General features: G+C 44.5%; 1 long non-coding RNA gene across 3 annotated transcripts in view; it reads left to right on the top strand.

Moving 5' to 3' along the window:
* The window catches only part of LOC113583761, a 40,479-nt gene extending 16,585 nt beyond the window's left edge, over positions 1–23,894 (top strand). Inside the window, exons 1-4 of one of the 3 annotated variants that reach the window (XR_003411336.2) lie at positions 248–497; positions 21,628–21,725; positions 22,217–22,590; positions 23,333–23,894. This is a non-coding gene — a long non-coding RNA (uncharacterized LOC113583761). Of the gene's footprint in view, positions 1–247; positions 498–20,226; positions 21,726–22,216; positions 22,591–23,332 lie in introns of those variants that run through there. The other 2 variants (XR_003411335.2, XR_003411334.2) reach the window with 2 other exon arrangements.
* The last annotated feature ends 183 nt before the right edge of the window (positions 23,895–24,077 follow it).

Genomic DNA, 24,077 nt, shown 5'->3' with positions numbered 1-24,077 from the left:
CATGTTGTTTTTTTTGTTGTTTTTTTTTTTTACTTTTTTTTTTTGGGGGGGGGGGGGGGGGGGGGGGGGGGGGGCGTGGTATTGTTTGTGAATCTGCCTGTTCTGCCAAATTGTGCAAGCAGAATGAATCATTGGGCCACAGGTGATGAAGCAAACCCAGGACTTTGAGGTTTAGGAGAGTATAGTTTAACTTGCACTAGAGGTGTGGGTGTGTGTGTGTGTGTGTGTGTGTGTGTGTGTGTGTGTGTGTGTGTGTGTGTTAGTCATGTACTAGTTTCATTAGTGGGAAAAATAGATACAGGGAGTTGCGACTTCGCATTTGAGGGGTAGAGACGGTGAGAGAGAAAAAGAAAGAGTGAAGGAGAAGTAAGAGCTCAGTATAAGAGAGTGAAAGAGCTGCACAGAGCGCACATGTTCTCCTGCCCGTTACCGTGCTCTGAGAGTTAGACAGCGAGACATTAATGAGATCTGACACAGCGATGAAGCGATAGCTGCAAGTGAGTACACACTCTTTGGTTTTCTCTCTATATTTATACATTTCTCTCGCTCCCTCTCGCTGCTTCTCTTTGTCACGCACATGCAGATGGGTCAATGAATTATATTTCTGTCTGAACTTCAACTTTAATGCCATATGTAATTTTTTTTTTCAGATAATTAATATACATTCTGAGTGAGCTACAATGGGCCTGTTTGTACTTGAAGTACTTTTTGTTCAGAGTTTTCAGTGGCTGTGACTGGTCAGTACTATGACCTGCAGATCAGGTCATAGTATCCATGCTGCTTCAAATGGCAAAGCTTTAGATGGGCCTTTTCTGTCTGACTTATCTAGCGGTGGTATAGATAAACGTGTTTGTGAGCGTACTTGCGGGTGTGTGGTAAAGAGAGCGTGCACAGTCAAAACAGCACAGGAAGGGTGGGACCTGCCGCACTAGGCTAGTTTAGAAATGACTATCTTACGATTGGTCACATGTTGTGTCAGTCAAATCAAGTGTCCTTGTGGTTGGAGCTGTGTTCTTGGCTTCATGCCAGACCTCCTGCGGGGATTTTACCTTTTTTCTCAGGAAAGAGATGTGTCGGCTGGGGTTTCCGGGGACCAAGGCCCCCTTCAAAATTATGTGAAACAAATACTCATAATTCTGTAACTCATTTTGCTGACACCTTTCAGACCGAGAAAGCTCTAATAAGAAATTGAGGCTTCACAGCTGTCATTCTGAGAATGTACTTTTCTCATGAGACAAATGGGTGATTAAAGTGGTGGTTCTATTTATTTATTTATTATGTTTGGGTGCAAAGGGTAATGCAGGTGAATTTTAAGGAGGATGTTCTCTAAACAGATTTGGTGAAGGTGAGCGTTCTGGACAGGAGAAAACAAGACGATGGTTAGTTCATAAAAGAGAGAGAGAGGGAGAGAGAGAGAGAGCAAGAAGGAAAGTGGCCAGAGAGAGTGCGTAATGGTGAGGTAAGGAGTTGGTAGCTGGAGATGATTGGAACAGGGGAAGAGCCTGGAGGTGGTGCAGGCACTGTGGACCTGATGCCAGAGAACACATTCTTTGGCAGAGTTGCCGGCCGCCGTAAAGCGGCCCTCTAGAACACAATGTTCCCCAGCGCATACGCCCGGAGTCGCACGCAAAAACAAGTTTCATGGGGGAAATGTCACAGTAACCCTTCACGTGTCGATTGCAGGGGAGAGGATGAAATGCGTGGGCCTTTCTGTCTGTACTCTGCAGCGATGGACACTTTGGCCAGTGCAAAAAAAACAGATACTAGACCTGGTCAGAATGTCAGGGTAAATATGATTGGTCTAGTGCCAAAGGTGGGCGATGGATTTTTAGTTTGTACCCAGTGCTGGCCTCTGTGGTTGAGAATAGCAGAAGCACAGCTGAGTATTCTTACTCCTGAGACAGCGGTTGAAGTTAATCGTATCAGACCGTGATCATTTACATATGAAAAGGTAAGACTCGGAACATGGACGCCCTTTTTGGGTCATGCTCAAGGGAACAGTTTTTTTCATTGATACAATTTGTCTGTTCACAAACGAAGGCCTTCCAAGGGCTCTATTTGACTTTTAACAATGTTCCCTACATCAAATTTTGAGAAAGTCTAAGCATGCAGTTCCAAAACTGACCATAAGATGGTAGTGTGGAGTGTCTGGTAAGGGACCACAGGTGAGGTTATTGTTTTAACAGTTGAAACCTGAGTTTCTTTATCTCATGAAAATGTTCTAGGGGCTGTTCTTGCAGGTATTAAACCTCGAACTCCTGACGTCATAAGCCATTACAGCAACTGAGTCACTCTTGAACTGATTGAGAATAGGTTCTTTGTTTGTCTGTGTGTGTGTGTGCGTGTGTGTGTGTGTGTGTGTGTGTGTGTGTGTGTGTGGTGGTGGGGGGGGGGTCTGTGCATGCATAGATACATGTGTTTGTATATGTGTGGTGCATGGTGTCATTTCTCCAAGTACAGCAAGACCACTTAGCAGCAAGAGGCTTATTAACAACTTCTTAATGACTCCATTAGGCCAGCACACAGCCAGTCAGAGAGAAGTATTCTAAAGGCAGGTGTTATTACGGGCCACACTGGCCCCAAAGGCGTCACTGCAGGCGGACACAGCCAGAGGGGAGGTGAACGGAGGGAGATGGTTGGTTCCCATTGGCCAGAGTAGGCCTGAACCAGGTGGGCTCCGGCTGGAGCTTTCCACAGGTCCGGCAGGTCGTGAGCAGCCACTAGCCTCCGTCTGCGTCTGCAGGCCAGTTGGGTCTGCCTCTCTGTCTGACCAAACGTTCCCAGGCACTGACTACCCAGTGCTCACCTCCTTCCTGTAAAGAAAAGTTCCAGGGTTTTTGGGCTGCTGCTTTGCGCTTTGCTGCCTGTTGTCAAAAGAACAGGTTTGAAATTGCTAAGCTGTATATACAGGTTGCAGTGCCACGCACACGTCACATGTGGAATTTTTGTGTGAAGGACTACCACATATCCCTGACTGTGTCAGCTTGGATGTGAATGGCATTGATGTCTGGTCTTGTGGTTTGCTGTTAAGAAGCTAAAAATATTTTTAAAAAGATGTAAACTGTTTTCTTCAGCCAATAGATCCATGTTTTACATAGACTGACGCAGAATACCTATAAATATTATCTTGTGCAGGGTTTAATAATAGTTCATACCAGGAGCAGTGAGTTCCTTTATGGGGGATAAGTGTAAGATGTGTGTTAGTGTAAGGTGTCAGCTGCCCTAAATGATGACATGTTGCTATAGAAATGATAAAGTATTCATAGGCATTGTAGGAAAACAAGGGCAGAAACTGCTGATGTACTGTGTGGTAGGAAAACATGTAACATCTTTGCACCTCAGTCACCTGTGTGTGTGTGTGTGTGTGTGCGTGTGTGAGAGAGGGAAAACAAGCACAGGTCTGCTTAAAATCTGAACAGATCTTTTTCAAATTTGTTTCCTGAATAGCAAAGTCAAGATGTTTATGCTCACACATGGATTCAAACACACACACACACACACACACACACACACACACAGTGGTTCTTCATGTACAGATAGTGAATACAGTTACTGTTGCTTTTCCCAGTACACTTGGATATATTCAGAGGCTAGCATACATACGCTGTGTCATTATTAAAGCCTGCAGCCAGTACAGTTAAAATCAGGCTGAATTAAAATATTAATAACACTATGTGTTTTGTGTTGCAAAAAATTATGTACAACTATGTTCATGTCTCCATGGTAACAGATGAATAAACATTTGAAAGGAACCGGTTGGTAAAGGAGTCGCCTGCAGCCCCAAGGACTATTATATGATGGTGTTATGTAATCACTTGGACAAAGAATGTTCTGGGCTGCACAATGTTGGGCTGCCATGTGAAGTGGTGAGCTCTAAAAGGTGTGAGAGGAAGGCGCTGGTGCACGACCAGTTGGTGTGTTGGTGGTGGTGATGGTGTTGTGTGTGTGTGTGTGTGTGTGTGTGTGTGTGTGTGTGTGTGTGTGTGTGTGTGTGTGTGTGTGTGTTGGAAAGTTTTGTCATGTCTCTTGCATTTTCTGATCAAGGTTACCAAGGATTGGACAGTCTTGATAATGAGCTCTGTGCACAAGTGTAGGGGCATATGTATGTAGCCAGTGTGTGGTGTATGTGATGTCAAAGTTGACTGTGATCTAGGAGCCTGAGATTTACCTGATACTGACAGAGTACCTCTAGAAGAAGTGGTGTATGCAAGTAATTGTAAGAGAGAGAGAGAGAGAGAAAGTGTAAGTTCACCTGGCCAGTAGAATGTCTTGACTGTGTGTGTGAGCAAGTGTATGCTAACACTTGCCGGTTTGTTGACATGGTCATGCAGTTTCCCAGAGTTCACCACGCCTTCCCCGATGAACTTTGCCTCTGATGATCTGCAGTTGAAAGAGGATTACTGAGCTCACAGAAAAACCCTGCCTTAAGACGTTAGATAACACTGAGAATGACGAGGTAGATTAAAGTGATCTGATCCTAAAACCTATTTAACAAGGGCTAAACAACCAATTTAAATATAAGTCTTTTATTGGAGTCTTATATTTGAAAAGAAATGCAATGCTTTGAGCAGAAGGGAGGAAGAGAGCAGACTGATGGATAGCCAGAGGAAAGGAAGAGCGGAAGGAAGCAGGTCCTGCTGGCTGACGGTTCCAAACACCACAGCTGGAGGGGCTTGGGCTGTGAATGACGAACGGGGGAGAATGAGAGAGAGAGAGAGAGAGAGAGAGACACAGAGAGAGAGAGAGAGAGAGAGAGAGAGAGAGAGAGAGAGAGAGAGTTGTGAATTAGGAAAGATGTGAGCCAGGAGAGAGGGTTGTAAATCAGGAAAGGCTAAAATCTTTAAAGGGTCCATGGTGAGGATAGAACGTGTAACCAACACGCACTCCACAACAACTGGCCAGTACGTTCCTGTGAGACGAGTCACATGAGCGCAGTGTGAGCCCCTCCTCCGCACCCATGTTGCCAGTGCCAATCCCATCCCTCTCTGTGTGTTTGTGAGGTCTACCACTGGATTCCTGTGTTGTGACTTGCTAAGGCACCTGCTACAGTGGCCAAACTACCGTTATCTGATCCATTTGGCATAGAAGATGAGTATGTGTATGTGCATGTGTGTATCCGTTTGTGAGTGTGTTTGTGGGGCTATGTCTGTGTGTATGTGAGAGAGCGATAGCAAGTGTGTAAGTGGAATTCCCCTGTAAATTCATGCTCAAAATGAGCGATACCAGAGAGATGCCTGGTACAGAACTGCAGCAGCACAGATGTTTATGAAGGGCCCGAGGTTTTTGCCACATCTGTCAGGTACTTGGGAAAGCATTGTATTTGTGCTGATCTGCATTTGTTTGTGCCTGTCAACTTACTATTTTTGCAAATACAGCAAGCTAATTATCTTTTCTAGTTTTGTGTGTGTGTGTGTGTGAGAGAGAGAGAGAGAGAGAGAGAGAGAGAGAGAGAGAGAGAGAGAGAGAGAGAGAGAGGGAGAGAGAGAGAGATGGATGTGATCTACAGCCAATTTGGATTTACTGACGTGATACTGTTTATCCTACAACTAGTTTGGGCAAAAGTCTTCCTCTTGCTTTCTAGATGATTATAAGTTTCATGCTGCCAGCGGTAAAAAAAACCAAAAAAAACCCCACATTTTTCTCTGGAACATCTATTGCGGTGATATGTTGTTTTTTATTTTGCTCTGTCATGGTGCATCCACTTCCACAGACTCCTCCTCATTCCTGCACACAAGCCATATGCAGCATCCATACAGCCACTAACCCGCTGCAGAACTGTGGCCTTCGGGCATTGCATGTCATCCAGAGCGCTTGGGCGCTGTGAAATGATACCCCCTGCTGGACAACGGGTGAAACTGCAGTGTCTGATGAGTCAGTGCGTAATTGGTCGATGCATGAAGCATTTACTGACATACAGGGAACAAAAGGCGGGGAGAGAGAGGGAGAGGGAACGCGGGCTTAGAAAGGGAAAGTGAGCCGAGATACCTTACTTGTTGACTCACTTGGCTGGAAGCGGATTGACTGGATGTGTCGTTTATGACTGTATTGCTTACACATTATGAGTGTGTGCGTGCGCTCACACACACACACACACACACACACACACACACACACACACACACACACAGACTTGCAGGCTGGAAAAGAGAGACGGCTCATGTTCAGGTTCATTGCGTGGTTGAAGGGGAAGTGCTCCCATCTCTCCCGTCCTCTCCTCAACCACGTCTCTTTTGCTGCTGTCTGTCTGTCTCTCTCTCACTCACTCTTGCTGTCAGGTTCTCATGGCACTCAAGACGGATGGGCACACATGTCAAGAGATAAGGGACCATGACCATGACCACTGGACATCCGTAAGTCAGTTTCTTCCTCTGGTTCGACTGTTACGTGGCTTCAGAGGTGTGTCACCTTCCTGGATCCACTGAGAGCTGCTGAAGCAGACGTTCTGCATGTACAGGCTTTCTGGTATGTGTAGATCATGCTTTCTAAATGGTCTGAAGTTGAATGCCTTTTGAATGGTAGACAGGAAATGGAGCTCTGTAATCTGTGGCAAGCTTCTTTTGAACTCAAATGTTCATGTAAGGAGAGCACACTGGATGTTCTTGATAATTGGATAATGAGATTTTCTTAGAACTAAGTGTCCTGTGCAGTCTGAGTTTGCCTCTGTTGGATAGAGGCTATAAATAAAGATATATATTTAGATCAGATTTTTTCTGAATGGAGCAGTCCTGTGGTGAAGGTACTAATCTCTTTTTAGCGCTTCTTAGTGTTTGCTTTCCTGTCTCTCTAAGTCTTGCACTGTGTGCACACATGAACTTTATTGTTCAGGATGTCCACAGCTAAACTTTGGGAATACGTGTGTGTGTGTGTGTGTGTGTGTGTGTGTGTGTGTGTGTGTGTGTGTGTGTGTGTGTGTGTGTGTGTGTGTGTGTGTGTCTATGACCACAATGGCAGGGTGTGGTATACATGCACCTTGCCCTAACCCATCCACTGGGCACTCTCATAAACCTTTATTTCCTTCTCACACAGACACACACATATGCACACACACACACACTCACTCGCTCTCACTCTCTCTCTCTCTTACACACACACACACAAACCTTTCATGTTAATGTACACCTGCTTGTTGTGCTGTGGAATGTGTTGTGTTATCTGTGTTAGTATGTGTTAGTGCGTATTTTGTACAGACTTATAAGCCTTATTCTGTCTCGAGAGCTGCTGATTCACTGGGCTTTGAAAAGTTCATCCTCGTTAGCATGTTAGCGACCTGCTCCCTCATCACTCGATGTCACTGCTGCCTCTTAATCATTGCCACTGCTAATGAGGCTATGGCCGCGCACTGGTGATGTCAGCCCTCCTGGAATGTTTTAGGCTAATCCACCAACAACTTGCCCCCCCCCCCCCCCCCCCCCCCCAGATTTCAGTATGAGTGTGAAATTCTGCACATCACATTACCAAAGCAAGTGACTTAGTCAGTATTCACTAAGTTCAATGGATGAAGAAAGAGAGTTGACAAATAGAGTGAAAATAAAAGAAATAGGTTAGTTCTATTCTTGTGTGTGTGTGTGTGTGTGTGTGTACTTGGTCAGGATGGGGTCACCGAGGCATGAGGGGTGAGCCACACTTCCTGTCCTCCCTGGTGTCCAGGGCAACAGGCTTTGAAGCAACGGTTACAGTAACCCGGCTGGCAGCAGGCAGGGGTGTGTGAGCGACTCGACATTTAAAAACCATGAAGCACTGACGTACAGGAGGCACTAGAGCCAGAATGTACCGGATGGACAGCAGGAGAGAGAGAATGTGTGTGTGTGTGTGTGTGTGTGTGTGTGTGTGTGTGTGTGTGTGTGTGTGTGTGTGTGTGTGTGTGTGTGTGTGTGTGTGTGTGTGTGTGTGTGTGTGTGTGTGTTTGCATGTGCGTGTGTATGTGTGTGCATGTGTGTGTGTGTGAAACTTCCTGGCATCTCAGTCTTCAATGGAATATGAAAACCTCTCTTTACTCTTCAGTTGTATTGCTAGCCACCACACACTGACACAACAGTGCCTGCATGTGGAATTATAGCCTCCATGCTGTGAGAATTGTGGAGTTCTATGCATGTCTGTGTATATGTTTGTATATGCATAACCGAGATTGAGTAAGAAAGAGGGGGCGGAGTTTAAGAGATTCTCTCCCTCCGTGCCTTTCTCTCTCCCTCTACTCTGGTGCTGTGTTTCTCTTTCATGGGTGTGTGCTTCCTTTTCTTTTTTTTTTACAAGTGTGTTTGTGAATGCAAGTGTTCAGGAGGGCTTAGATAGACACACCCTATTTTAGAAAGAGATCTTCAAGCTCTCTCTCTCTCTCTCCCTCCCTCTCTCAGTAGAGAGTAATTGTCAGGCTGGATGCAGGTGCTTTGCTGAGTCGGAGTGTCTCGGGCGGGACTGGGACCAGGTGACCCAGTGTGCCACTGAGCGGCGTTCTCCGGTCTGACTTAGGCCATTGGTACAGAAGCAGGTCTTGCGCCCTGCCAGGTATGCGCCCTGCCCCCTGAAGCAGGATGGAACAGACCTGGCTTCCACTTCTCTGCTTTATGGTTTGCTATTGTGTGGGTGTAGAAGCGGATGCTTGTGAGTATGAAAGGATTACGTGTAGGTGTGTGATTTTGTGCCTTAGGTGTATGTGTGTGCACATGTGTGTGCATGTACTGGGGCTGAAGAATATGGACAAAAAAATCGAACTTTGATATTTATGCTAAATATCTCAATAACAATATGAATATGATTATGGTTATACACCTGGTTTGAAGTGATAGTTAAATATAGCTAATCTGTCAAAATGATTTTATGGATTTAACAAATGGATTTGGAAAATGGATTGTCAAAATCTTTTATTAATCACAGTGACAGAACATGCACTGTGTTAGTTCAGAATAAGTAAAATATATTAAAACTCAAAAGAAACAAGTGGCTTCTTTACTTTTCCCAGCCCAGCCCACTTTCTCCAGCTGTGAGAACAGTGGCCTTCATGCAAAGACCTGTAATGCGGCCTGTGCCATCAACACCTTTCGCTGCGTTTTATACGCATCTTTCCATTGGAAACTTCAAAAGAATTGACTCGTGATAATGAATCAAAGCTCCTAGTGCCAATGTTTAAAGTGCTGAAATGCAAGTTTGGTCATCCCTGTTGGCCATATAATTATACGCACGACAATATTACATCATACGTTTAAGCGTTGAGCAATTATCTAAACTATTATTAGTCATGGTAGTGTAGCCCAAATGTATAAAATCTTAATTAACATTTTAAACAAGCAAACCCTACCAAGTGACAGATGTAACCTGTGTCTGAAACACTAGATATGGATCCACTTTTTCCACAGTGAATGCCTTGGAATGCGGTACGTTCGCACGGCGGAGCAGATTCAGCCAAAAATCCGCATATGTTGTGTTTTGCCAAGTGGAGAAAGCGGAGCGTATTTTATGGGCGGTGCTTGGGCCGGAGGTTGTTAGTATTTATTTACTCTCATCGTTATTCATCATTTACAATTACTCTTACCAATATCTTTGGTGATCCATTCTGGGATTTCAAAGAGCAAACGTGAAAAAGAGAAAAATGTGCTCAAGGTATTGGATAGCTAACCTACCTAGCTAGATGGCATATTTGCCTTGAACATCACCAGCAAACAAACTTCTGTAGTGAAATATTGTAGTAAAATATGAAACACGGCTTTCCAAGCTTATTTTTTAAAATCGTAGTATACAGTAGAACTTGCTTAGTACAGCTTTGTGTGCTCCAATACGGCTAATATGGTTTTCTCGTCCATTCTTCTAAGTGACTTTCGCACACACCCTTCTTCTGATTGGGCATCTCGTGAGAAGTGACACATGATGCACTGTGCTTTTCCGCGCCACACCGCACATTTGATTCTCCTCGTGTAAGCCACGTATCGCTAACGCTTCTTTCATTCCATGTGCTTTCTTTTTCGGAACCAAGTCTGTAGCGCCGTCTTTGTCTTTATTTTTGGCACTCATTTCTATCATTAACTTTCCCCACCTCACTTTCCCTAAAGCAGTTATTTGCACTTTGTCCTCCCTCAGTAGGTGAAGAAGACGTCTGTGGTCGGCTGGTTTTCATCATATATGCAGCGTGGCCTGTGTTGATGTAAATAGGCTCCACCGCCCTTTGCTGTGTGTATCCTGTATGTGTTCATATCACTGTATAGATAAATAAACGGTATGCCCTTCCGCCTTAGCCTGTACATCTGGGTGAAACCGAGAGCTGAAAGTACGTCAAACAGAAGGTAACTGAATCTGGCTGGCTCAGACCCATCCCACTGCAATGCTTTTCCATGTTCCAGAACATTGTTCTGCTGCACGCTGTACCTGATTAGGTGCTCTCTCTCTCTCGCTCTCTATCTCTCTCTCTCTCTCTCTCTCTCTCTCTCTCTCTCTCTCTCTCTGTGTGTGTGTGTGTCTTTACCTGTTAGTGTATGATGTATGAGGGAGGGAGATGGAGAGTTATAAAAATAGGAATAGTCATGAAAGAGAAGAAGCAGGAAAAACAGTAAGAAGAAGGTGAGGTGCAGCAGGAGCGAGATAGCGACAGAGAGATAGATGAAGAAACAGACAGACAGGAGAAAAAGGAAAAAAACATGGAACAAAGGACAAAATGAGGGCACTCTCTCTTTGACGTACATCTAATGTGTGAACCACACCCCTTCTCGCCCATGTGCTCATGGGTAAACAGCAGTGAGCATGTGTCAGAGTGAATGACTGTGTTTTGTTTCTGTGCGCATGCATGTTTTCTGTTGTGCAGACAAACAATACCCCCGGGAAGTCAAGGGAAAAACATGTTTTGTGGAGCGAGGTGTGCTATTGAGTAACGCTGGCTTGCTATAGCTGAGCATGCTCAAACCAGGCGGCAGGACGAAGCCGGCCACGACACCCTTCTCTACGTGCTCACGAGCAGCTGGAGCTCAGCTTCACGTGACTGACTGACTGTGTGTGTTTGTGACGGGGGCGGTGGAAATGTGCCGCACCACACGCCTGGTGAGTCTGACCTACGATATAAACTTCATCTCTGAATCACTCCATTTGCTGTAGCCATTAATTACATAGGGGCATGTATGTAAATGTGCATGGCATGGTTTGTGTATGTGTGTATGCTTGTGGGTCGAAGCGTGCTGGGAGAATTGTGGTCATAAGTCGTATTTTGTGGCTTGGCCAGCCCACTGTGTGTGTGTGTGTGTGTGTGTGTGTGTGTGTGTGTGTGTGTGTGTGTGTGTGTGTGTGTGTGTGTGTGTGTGTGTGTGTGTGTGTGTGTGTGTGTGTGTGTGTGTGTGTGTGTATTTGTTTGACTGCACAACTGGGCGGCCACCCTCTGCTGCTTATACTCATCAGACAAGGAACGGGTTTGGTTTGTTCCCTCAGGAACGGCACCGTTCACCAAAACCATGACATCATTGTTCTCAGGCCATGGGTCGACAGGCCAGTTTCCATCACCTGCATCTGAAAAGGGGCAGATATGCCAACACTTGCCTTGCCCATGCGCTCATCTTACAGCCAGGAGCACTGCCGTCTGATTGCTGCTTTAATTTTGGGACTGTGATTTTCCTGTTGGTAGTGCTCAGTTTGAGAGGTGTTGTCATACCATCATTACTTCTCCTCACAGCTGACACATGTCTGGTGTGTCATGAGGTAATGTCCATCAAATGAGACATCGATATATTTGAGGCAATGAGACATTGATATAACATTGCAACAGGCTGGATAGTGATGTGGGTGTTTGGGGGGGGTGCCATTTTTGATGGGCACAGTGCCCATGCTTTCTCTGAAAGCTTTATTCACTTTTTGCACTTACAATAACTGATGGATAACGTCTCTACCACTCTCTCTCTCTCCTTGGTGACTGGTGTAGGCGGATAAATGTCATGAAACTAGTTTAATTCCATCATGGCCACTAAAATGTAAAAGTGGAGGTTCTGGAGTCTCCAGCCATTAAATGTACTTATGTCCTTGAATTTATTAGAACATGGTTTGACACAGGATCTGTTTTGTACAGTTATTGATTTTAAGGGTGACGAACACTCCTTCAATGATGCAGGCAGACTGTAAAGTTACTGATGACATCAAAGAGATGGGAATTGGCATGGGGCCACTATGTGCTGAGGAGGAACTAATCACTTTGGGGAAAGTGGAGAGAGGGGGAAGACAATTAGACGACACATGGGAGTCATCACTCTAATGCACAGAAGACACATTGCATTGCTTTACAGTGGAAGACAATTCTGCTGTGTTATTCTGGAAGGCATATTTGGAATCTTGCATTTTTATTTCAGGTATTTGACATGTCACAGGAGTACACAGGGACTGGTTGTGAGTGGAGTGCACATGAGATAATTAACTTGTTCTGCAACATCACGGCCACCCTTTGTGCCATTCCTAGAATTCTAGAGGCCTTTCCTAAGAATTGTTTCCTGAAGCCAGTTGAATGTGGCTGACTGTCTTCTCACAGTGTGAAGGTAGAGTAAAGCATCCTTATCCAGTCAGCAGCAGTCACCAACCAGTGTTTGCATGACTGACTTTATGCTTTGATGGTATTTCGATCCTAAATCTTCCCAAATAGAGTGTAAAATAAACTTGAATCATTAACTGTCACACACACATGTATACTCACTACAATCTGTTGGTTTAGGTGAGCTCTCAAAAAATATTATGAAGTCAAAGCCTTTGATGCTTTTTCTCTCTTTCTTTGCCCGACTCACATGCGCACACACACACACATGTGCGCGCACACACATGTAGACTCAGTGTCGTTAGAAGACTTATGTGCATTTATTACTGTTCAGTCACTGTTGAGTCATGCAGCTCCAGCTACGTCAGGATTCCAGGAAGGAGGACAGCATTTACTGTAAGCCCCCTTTTTTCTTGGTCGTTTTGGTTTTTGGGAAGTAGTACTGGCCAGAGGCCAAGTGGGACCTCGCCTGAGGAATTTCATCTTTATGACTCGCATCGGTGGTTACCGGAAGGCAGCAGAACCTACACTAGCGACAATCCGTTAGAGGCGGGAGCACCGCCCACTAAGTCCCATCCCCTGTACTGCAGTTGTGGCTTCTGTGTTTTATTTTATTTTTTAAAGATTGACCATTGGTGGAGGTCGACGCTCTGACAGACAGCGCGACGGGAGGAACTGCTTGCTGGCTGACTCAGAGGAAATGTGGCTGTGTGCTAGTGTACCGAAATTCAAAGCAAATGGAGCCGATCTAAATGGTCTTCTTAAGAAATCTAAATAATAAATGGAAAGAGATGTAGTGGCAGAGGGACACCCAGACACACTACTGGTAGCGTGGGGGAGGGATGGGGCCTGTCATTCGCACATGATTTATTTGAAGTGTCATATGTCACCTCTATGTATGGACTTCCTGGCAGCACTCTTTCCAGGGATTTACCAATCATGTTATAGTCTTCCATCACAAGTCTTGTGACTGTATGAGTGTATTGTTTGCGCTGCTGTTTCGGGTTAATGCTGGCATTGTACTGTAGCCAGAGAAAACAGCATGGACTTGTGTCAGCCATCAGCTCATGTGGGCTCTGGGTCTAATAGTTGTGGGCGGGTGGTGCATAAGGGGAAAACTGGGATATCCAGGTGGAAGGCGAGGTCTCCGAAGGTCTCGGCTATGGTTGGAAATGCATGGATTCACACACTGCAGGGTTCTGATAGGGGACTGTTCAGAACTGAGAGTTGTCAACCTTGTGAATGCTTTGTGTGTAGTCTAAAGACACACACATGAAAGAGTGGTGATGAGAGATATGAGCAGAGTGTTTAGTATGACTCAGGCCACGTCATATCCCCACCAGCACTTGACTAGCGTCATACTGAGACCAGAGCGGAGAGCGGAGCCCTCAGGATATGGATGGAATGTGTGTGTGTGTGTGTGTGTGTGTGTGTGTGTGTATGTGTGTGTGTGTGTGTGTGGACATGTGTGTGTCATAAAGGCAGAGATAGCGCACATAGATTCACTCTCATAGTGCTTTCTTTTCTTGCTCTCTCTACCACTCTTGCTCGCTCTCTCTCTCTCTCTCTCTCTCTCTCTCTCTCTCTCTCTCTCTCTCTCTCTCTCTCTCTCTGTCTGTCTGTTCTATTGCACTGCTCTGATTTGCTGGGTGTTTTCTCTGGCAAGCACCCCTCCAATTAGATTGAGACTGTTTATCTCTAGTGGTTCTCTCATGCTTGTGTCACACTGTGGGCAGAAGTGGTCCAAAGTTCAGTTTCTTCCTGTAAGTACATCAAAAGAACCAGCCAGATGTTTCAAATTCCCTAGCAAGGTCGCCAAAAATTCCACTTAAATCGTTCACCAAAAGAATGCCTTGGACAAATTATTGCTCAGACCCTCAGGGCCAAATGCTTGAAAAAATATTTACCTAAAAATAATGAGGAAACTAAATGTAGGGTTTGTGTGGGATTGGGTGGGTGTTTCTTCCATGCACAATATGGGAGTTTATGTCACTGTGAATTATGTTTATGAGGTGTAGTTCAACGTATACAGGATTGTGTATCCTCTGATAAAACCATGTGTGTGTGTCTATAGTGGTTGTTCCATTAAAACAGAAAGAAGGTTGTTTCATTAAAAAAATAAAAATTGCTAGCTCTTTGGGGTGATGAATATGTTCTAGAGGGAATCTTAATTAGTGCACATGTATGGGAAGTGCCGTTATATTCATCACTCCCCATAGTACATCCTATGGCACATTAACACTGGGTTGAACTCGGTGCTTTTGGGCATGATCAATGTTCCCTATAATGTTTCAACACCATAGGCAAACTTCCTAAGTCCACACATGGCACGTGGAACACAGTGAGCCAGACACAAGGTATGTACTTAAGGCGTTCTATACTAATGTAAAACATAGATGTTAAAACCATAACTGCAGACTATTTTCTTCCGATTTGTATCTGATCACACTGGGTAGCTAGCTAGTTGTACATCTCAGGCTTCATACTTTTCCCATCGTTCAGCCATGATTGAAGAGTGCTTGCCTTATTACCCTTGACTTCATCTGATTATATTTCCTTATACTTGCCCATTAAGCAAACTAATTTTATAAAACTGGTAACTGGCAGCCCTCTAAACGGCCTTCTCTTGTTGGGATTGGGTCAACTATTAGTAAAGTGGTTGACACCACTTAGTGGTTCTGTGGAACGTTGAACTTCTCCCAGCTTTTATTTGGCTCAGATCTCTGGGCTTCCCCTGACCTTTGTTCTTCATCTAGTCAGCACAAAAGGGGGAACCTGCAGACTTTCTGCATGCTTTCTACATGGGATGTAGCCTTCCACACTGCTTGTGGAATTATCCTTAGGTAATGGATGCGAATACATATAAAAAGTGAAACAGGAGCAGCTTGGAAGTTGGAAATAAAACATCAGGGGAAAAAAGATGGGTCTTCCATGGGCAACAATATCCAGTTGTACTCATTTTCCAATATTGATAGATTGTTTATTTCCATTTTAAGAATGTGTATTATAGTGGTGTTTACTGCTCACATCTTGATATGGGACTGTATGCTGCATGTCATCCAGATTAAGGCTTGGATTTGTATACATTTGCAGCCATGTGATCTTGCACACTTGCCATCATGATGTTGAGCACATGCTGCCCAATGATTGCTAAAGTTATTAATCGCTAACTACCATGTTGAGTACTTGGCGACTTTACTGTGTGTGCTGGCTGATATTACTGTATTGGACATTTCCAAAGTGTACGATTTAAACGGGATTTAAACGAGTCAAGGCAGTCCTACCTACTGCTCGACCAAGTGCACAGATGGAGCCTTCACAGAGCTCTGCCTGAGCCTCGACTTTGACACACCACCATTATCTCTGCTGTTACACATGCTACGCGCATGCACATACACACACACACACACACACACACACACACACACACACACACACACACACACACACAGACAGCTGCATTAAAGCCCTCCCCTGTCAGAAATGGGTGGGTTTTATTAGCTGAGTGGGCGAAACCACAAGCTCTGAGCTCTTTGTGGATAGGAGACCCACAGACCTGCCTGACATGGGCCTCTGTTGTGAAGCGCAGTTCTTTGGCCTAGTCTGCCAGGCACTTTGGCTGGTTTCTATTTGTGTAATAGGCTTGTTTTCAAGGGATCTTGGTTAGGGTATGTTGGTATGCTTTGCTGATTTCAGAGGAGCTGGTAACAACATCTATTTAGATTAGTTTTCTTGTGGCATTTTGTGAGTTGTTTTTGCTTGTCACTGTGCAGCTTTGCAGACAAACAGAGCCAGCGTGGCTGATCGGAGACGCTTTAGTGGTGCTGCTCTCTATTAAGCAGCTGTTTGTCCTACAGTTGCACTGTAGATCTACCGGCTGCTTTACTGGAACCTCGCTGTTTAATGACGGCTCCCCCAAGGGCCGCTTACAGGAATAACACACAGCTCAGACACTGGACGGGGCCACTGAGGGTGTGTGGGTGGGTGTGTGTGTGTGTGTGTGCGCGCACACGTGTGAAAGAGCGACAGATTCAGTTCTGCTCTGCATCACACTCTGGTAACTTGCCATCCACCAAGTGCTAATTAAGTGCTTTTAATAACAATAATAAAAAATGCACTCTTACCTTTTCTGACTCAGATATGAATCACACACTGTCAACATATGAGATATTTAACATTAATGACCCCCCTCCTCAACAGTCCCACCCCTATGCAATTCCTTTGTGCCCTTCACAGAAGGACCTGATGTGGTGTCACGACTCTCCAGGCTATCTCTTGAGTTCGCTAGATGATTGTTTCCTCTTTGCAAACACCATGGTGGAGGTGGATAATAGAGCTTCTCATAATAAAGCAGGAAAGACTGGTGGGTAGTGGAAGAAGCCTTCTTGGCTAGGGGCACTGCCTAATGTGTTCTATTAAGCCACTGATAAGAATCTGATGATTCACTGTCCCTCAAGCAGATAACTTAACTCCGAAACTTGCACACAAACACACAGGCACGCATGCGCCTGTGTACATATGGGTGGGTAATTATATCCAGGGCAGGATAACCTTGCGTGTGTTTGTGTATGTGTGTGTGCGTGTGTGTGTGTGTGTCAAGTACCTGCAGTGTGTGAGTAATGCTTCCTGTTCAGGGATGAACATATCCTTCTCACCCTCTCCTCATCCATCCTCAATTGCTTATTTGTCCTTGCCATGTGTGTATGGTCTTCATGGACCAACTTCTCTCCTGCTACCCCTCTCAGCCTCTGCCCACTGGAGAAAGTGATCCTGGCTCATTTTGCTGTGGTGGCTCCATGCCCGGCTGTCTCCACGAGGGGCTACGCCTCCAGGCTTCAGAGAGAGGAGGATACACTCATGGGCCTCTGCTCCAACCGGCCCCGGACAGAAGAGAATGTCCCCTGCAGGCAGAGCGAGGTCATCCAAGAGCCACGTCCTCCCAATGTTCGTTCATGGAAAATGAAAAGTGTTTACCCATCAGTGCCGGCAGCAGCCAGGGAGGCCTTGACTAGGTGAAAAACAACAGGCGAATGGCAAGGGTCAGGAGATGGGGAGTGGAGAGAGAAAGGGAAGATGGGGTGGGTGGCAGAGAGGGAGAAAATGGAGGTTGGGGGGTGGAGAGAGAGTGGGAGAAGGGTTGTATAAATGCCAGCTCTCATCACTTTCACTGAAAATGCAGGCCAAACAGGAGGCAGCGAGGAGGGCTTGATGTTATTGGTGGTACTGATCCATGAGCTCTGTGTGTGTGTGTGTGTGTGTGTGTGTGTGTGTGCGTCTGTCTGTGTGTGCGTCTGTCTGTGTGTGCGTCTGTCTGTGTGTGTCTCTCTGCGTGTCATTTCCTGAGACAGAATAAAAGGGGAAGTGGAGTGACTGGGTGTAGGGAACAACACCTCCGTGGTGGGCCTTTCATACACACATACACACACACACTGCATAAGATGTGTGTCTATATTTACAGTCAGTGCTACTCTGCTCTGTTGTAGCTTGTTACATGCTAGCGTTGTTGCCATGACTTTATCTGAGGTTTAAACTGCAACACTGCCCTCTTTTTTATGTCTGACAAAACTGCAAACAATGCAGCTTCCTGATTTCCCAGTAGGATTTAGTAGGAGCTCATCCACATCATCAAATACCACAGGTTGTTTGACAGCTTTATTCTGGCAGTAGTTTAATACTGTCTATTTGCCATTCTGCTCAGTCTCCATGTCCTGTCATGTCCGTGCCCTGTGATTCTTGGTTCATGCTTGCCTCAGGGTTGTTCACCTGCTCTTACATATGACACAATTTGTTGTTTTCATTCCGGTAGTTGTCAACAGCAAAACTCAGCAGAACCTGGAGGGGTTAGCAGATGACAGTTGATTGTCAGGCTGTGCAGAAGTCACGACTGCATTTCCGTGCTGTTGTACAAGAGCAGGTCTGCTTCTCCCTCTTGTACTGCTTCAGAAATGGGGGGCCCTCTCAGGTTGTTGCGAATGGGTGGTAGTGTAGGTTGCTGTCACACCTGCAGATGAGCTGGTTAGCAACAGCAGTTTAGCAGTGGAGCACCGTGATGCTGACACTCTGAGGTCAAGCAGGTGATGATGGTGTGGAGGCGGCATGAGGCAGACCACCTCTGCTAACATGCTGGCAGGCGTCACATTGCGCTGTGTGTCGCTGGAACCAGGAACATAACCTGAACACATTCAATGGAGAATTATGATTAGCACGGTTAGTCTGGATCACAGCCTGAGCACTTGCATCAGAGAGGTGCCGTTTCAGCGCCCTGAGCACACCATAGACAAGATGGATATGGCACATCTGTTCTATGTAAAACTAGCCCACTGATAATCACCACGGGGCTCTAAGCAGCGGCGGCTAGGACACTGCTGCCAGCGTGCAGGTGACTGGCCTGACCTACCACCAGAGGGCAGCATCCAGCGATGAAGGTGGACACCATGTCGGGAGCTTTGCGTGACTCACCATTTCCAGTTATTGGTTGTCTTCAGGAAGGCGCTGACGTACTCCTCCCACACCTGTGAGTAGAGCACCTATTTTTCACTGTCCAGCCCAGCACACAGCCAATAACAAGATTAAAGAGATACAAAGATGCCTGGTCACTGTGACGAGCCCCTCAGGCCCATCCCATGCTGCCACGTTGAAAACAACAACAACAGAAACCCAGGCAATAACAGAAACTAGAGCTGGCTGACATCAGCTCCCCAGCATGGTGGCTGCGGCATTTGTTTTAAATGGAGACAGGCGCTTCCTGTTAGAGTGGGCCACCTAGTATCAGCCTTTCACCTTTCCTTTCGCAGTATGCATAGGGAAGCTTCCTACAGAAATGTCGGTAGGAATTTTGGTCCGCAACTAATAATAATAATGATGATAATAATAATAATGTAATTATTGTTATTAAAATATTTATATTTGATAATGATTTTCCTTGCATTATGGGGTCAGGTGTTATCCAAGTTGTCCAAACTTACCATACAACTGTCCGTAGTTAGGTTAGTAATCCTTACTGTGCAAGCAAAACTCTAAAATCAGTTATTTGCTCCAGTGTAGATGCAACGTTAGGGGCCCACTAAAATCTTCACAAACATTCATGTTTATCCACCTGCACATCATGTAATTCATACATGAATCAGTGAAGATATTCTGGTTTTTTCATCCAAGGCTGAAAGCTAGAAGTAGAGGCAAGAAATTGTCTATGGCATAACAGCAGACACCTGACCACTTTACACTTCAAGTTTAATATCAAGTTAAACTTTTACATTTCAGTGGTCGAGGGAACATGACATCTAAACACAAAATGAGAGGGTGTGTTATATAGTAATGCAGATACTATATCATAAGCATTGTTTATTAATAGTCCAGCACAGAACTTAACCCTACCTAACTGCTGAACAGATTTAGTTCCCTTCTAGCCTCCTTACAAACTCAGCATGTTTACATGGAGAGAACCTACTGGAGGCTTAACAGCTGTTAGTATCTGCATCTGAAACTAGGGTTTAAACTGTTACTGGACAAACAATGTGTTTCAGTTAAGAATCTATTATGATTTGCTACAAAAATAAATGCTTCAGTTTTTGTGGACCTGTCAGTTCAGGGCACCTCCTCCTCCGCCCGCTTCTACCAACATTGTGAAAAGTCTTCTCCCAGATGCTGGTTTCACATGGTGGTTTAGATGTGTTTTGTCCTGTGTCTAGCACCATCTGAAATCAGTGTTCTTGAAGAAGAACAACGGCCAGCGTGCTCCGGAATGAACAAAGCTGCAGAATAATGGAAGAGCTCAGGCCGAGTACATGGGCCGCGAGGATCAGCCAGGAGGATCAGCAACCAGATGAAACGTCCACTGCTCTTCAAATCAGCACCAGCACACCTAAAACACTTAAAAACATCAAACCCTTTACCACAATAACAATGTGATGATCATGTAATATGAGCACACTACAGAGTTTAGCTCCACCGATTAAACCGCTCATTTATTTTCAACACATTCACTTCCTGTGTCCTTTTATTTATATATATATATATATACACTGATGATTTTTTGGTTTTTTGTTTCGCCTGTGAGCATTGCAGTGGGCCGGTGAGGAGAGAGCTGTCTCTCCTGCTCTCTCTTTCTCTGGCTGCCCCCTCCCTTCCACTTCCTCCCCACCAAACGATGACTGATTTCCTCTGGTGCTTAGAGTCCCGCTTGGCTTCTAGCACCATTTGAAATCGGTTATAATGCCTGGGGATCAATTCTTCAGTCTTCCGATCAGTTCAATGAACCCCCTTCCCTGGAAATTGTTTTTTTTTGGGATATGAACATCAAGTGTGAGTCAAGTTTAGACCTGCCTAAAACATCTACTCAGACTCAGGGTTTTGTGTAAATAAAGCTGCTATATTTGCTGTAAAGTTGAAGTTATATTGCCCTCTGCTGTCTGGGATACAACATCACACAAGCCATTAGACCACTTGTCATATTGTCTGTATACTGTTTTCATAACTTAGTGGCTGAACAAAAGATTAAGATATTCGAAACCATACGTAAACTACTGGGCAACAAAAAAGCAAAAAAAAAAAAAAAAGAATGCATGTTTTATTAAAAGAAGAATACTACATTTATAAGACTGACTTCTACAAAAGGAATCGCATTCCCAAAATTCTGCATGCTAGAATAATAGTTCACTCAGGAACTACTTGGAAGCCTACTTTGAATCTTTTTATGGAAGCCAGTCTGATCCCTGCTGTCCTGAAACCGATAGAAGGTTACTTATTAATCCACTCGACCATTTGGTCTATGGTATAGATGCAGCCTCTCACATCTGTGGTTTTGTTTGAGTACTTACATAACAGGAATGTACAAATATTGCAGGTTTTGGAGTGTGGAATTGCATTGAACATGTAGCATGTTTATACGTTGGTGAGATAAATTTGACGTTGGGAAACGATATAGCTTCAGTCATCTCGACAGCATGTTGCTGAGAAAACCTAAGAGTGGGGAGACTCTCCTCACTTACCTGCCTGAGGAAGAGAAAGCCAAAGTTGGGTTGTAAGATTTTCATTAATCCAACAGTAATACTCTGGCTTGTCCTTGTGTCATGAAATGTGGGTAAATGAGTTTTGCAAACATTTTGACAGAATAACACAATCTACATGATCTTTTTTTTTTTGAGTTTTGGACTCAAAAGCGGTCTGACACATTCTGAGAAAGAACTGACAGCTGAAGCTGGCCTGCCTTGACACCTCAAATACAGCCCAGTCACACCTTAAGGTATTACACTATAAGAAAGCATAGATGACTCTTTTCTAAGTCCTTCTGTGCTTGCAGCTCAAATAATGCAACAATGACATTATGAAATGCACGTCTCATAAAGCTTTGCTGCCAACTGTTCTTGACATTATTACTACGCCCTCAAGCCACTATCCACTATCAGTAGTCGGGATGGGACAAGTGGGTCTGAGTGGACCCAGGTGATTTGTTGATGACATGGACCAATTGGACTGTGTGGAGTAGTCTGAGTTGCCAAATGATGATGTTGAACCATTTCTTTTGAAATCAATGAGTGCAAATGTTTTAGGTACAAAAAAACAAATGTCTGATGTGACATTTAGAGTGGCATTTAGATCCACTAAACAATAAGTAACACGGCACAACTGAGAGAACTGTGTCATTGCCAGCAAAGGCTAGGTTTTCTCCCAGCTTTCCTTGGGCTTATTTTTATTCTCTCTCTGTCTCTCTCTCTCTCTCTCTCCCCCATTCAGGTATATGCTGAGCATAATAATAATGAGTTAACACTGACCGGGCTGCCCTGCTCCAGGCCAACAGCCCCATTCCAAACCCTGCAGAGGGAGGTGACAGTCCTGCCAAATACCTGCCCTGTGGTATCTTCATTAACATACTGCAACCAAAATAACATGCACTCCCACAGATGTCAACACTCTCTCTAGCTCGTCTACCCTCTCAGTAAAATATTACAATAATCAGAGTGAGAGACAGGAAGATACCAACACTGTAGGTCTACAGCGCCTCTCTAGAAGGAGCCCGTCTCCTGTCAGCAATACACCTTGCCTTCTCTTAAGCATACACTTTGGAGGCCAGCTCACTCCCAGAAGGTCACAAGTGGCCTGGGCAGCAGGTGTGTATTGAAAACACCATTCATTCCCTTAAAGAGGTGCTATGTAGGGTTGGGTTGTCATTATGTACAAGCAATGGCTGTACCTATTCACAATACAGAAATAGGTTTCTGTCTACAATACATTTGTACTATATTGAGAGTATAAATGCATTATATATTTTTAGGAAAACTGATGAACTTGTGCTTTTGACATAGAATGTTGAAGATATGATGTTTGCTTTGTTGTTTGAACACAGAATGCCTAAATACTTCTGTTATTTTACTAAGCTACCTAGCTAATGACTGAGAACCATTAACATCAAGCTGTTAAGTCTACATTTACTAGCACTTTACCCAACCTTCATGCTGGGGTTATGCGATTATGGGGTCCGAGTATTATTATTGGACTGCCTTGTAATTACTAGGGAAGAACATCTACTAAAAGATGTTACTCCACAGATCTCCTTTAGTACCACTACACAGTCTCTCTGTCTGGTTTTCTGCCCCAAAACCCAATGTGTACTCCAGCATTCATGTTGGAACAAGAGGAGTTATATTATCCTTACTTTTTATCCTAAGTCCTTGCCATTTTGATATTTTAAAAAATATAAAAATAATATAACATAAATTTATGTTAGAGATTTATCTGCATGTGGGATTGAGTAACACACTCCCATACCCACATTGCCACACCCCAAAGGGGGTGTGACCTTGCTATCCCATGAAGGAGTAATTACTGCTTCTACTGATCTCCCTCTCTCAGGTTCACACATAAGAAGAACAGAGCCAGAGTAGTCCGCTCTGCGAGCCCCTCCACCTCTCTTCCCTCCAGAGGGTCTCGTTGAGAGTGACTGCACCAGGCTGGGGGCATTCCAACACGGGGAGCCAACTTACTGGAACGTCACCAGTAGCACTGACACCCAGTGCACTTACCACACTGGGCACACTTGAGTGTCCTGTAATACATGTTTTGAGAACTACTCATATGTATGGAGTTTTGAGAACTACTCATATGTATGGAGTTTTGAGAACTGCTCATATGTATGGAGTTTTGTGAACTGCTGATAGGTATGGAGTTTTGTGAACTGCTCATAGATATGGAATGCAGTTTTCTGGAATGTTTTTAATGTTTTGCTGATGTATGAAGTTGCTTGGATGCTGCAGATTTTGTGTATTAGTTGCATGAAATGATTTAATCAATTACTGAAATGGTTCAACAGTGTATACTTGCCTAAAACAGTTCAAAAGTAATCTTCTGGTTTTATATTTGTAATATTCTAATGCATTACTTTCTCTTACATAAAGTATGGCTCACTTCAAAACAATATCTGTGTGTTATCCATTATGTAATGATTCATAAACTTGGGTGGGTGGTTGGTATCTGTCATTTCCATCTTTTCTTTACATTGTTTCATGCTGAACTTTGTGTTGCTGATGAGCATTCAAATAATTACTAATGTTGCTGTTGGAGACTAGTTCATGTTTAGCAAAAACCAGGAGAGCTGTTT

The sequence above is a fragment of the Electrophorus electricus genome, chromosome 7 (assembly GCF_013358815.1).
Source record: "Electrophorus electricus isolate fEleEle1 chromosome 7, fEleEle1.pri, whole genome shotgun sequence".
Taxonomy (NCBI): Eukaryota; Metazoa; Chordata; class Actinopteri; order Gymnotiformes; family Gymnotidae; genus Electrophorus; species Electrophorus electricus.
The sequence above is the reverse complement of the archived record's forward strand: the minus strand, read 5'-3'. Positions and strand labels throughout refer to the sequence as shown.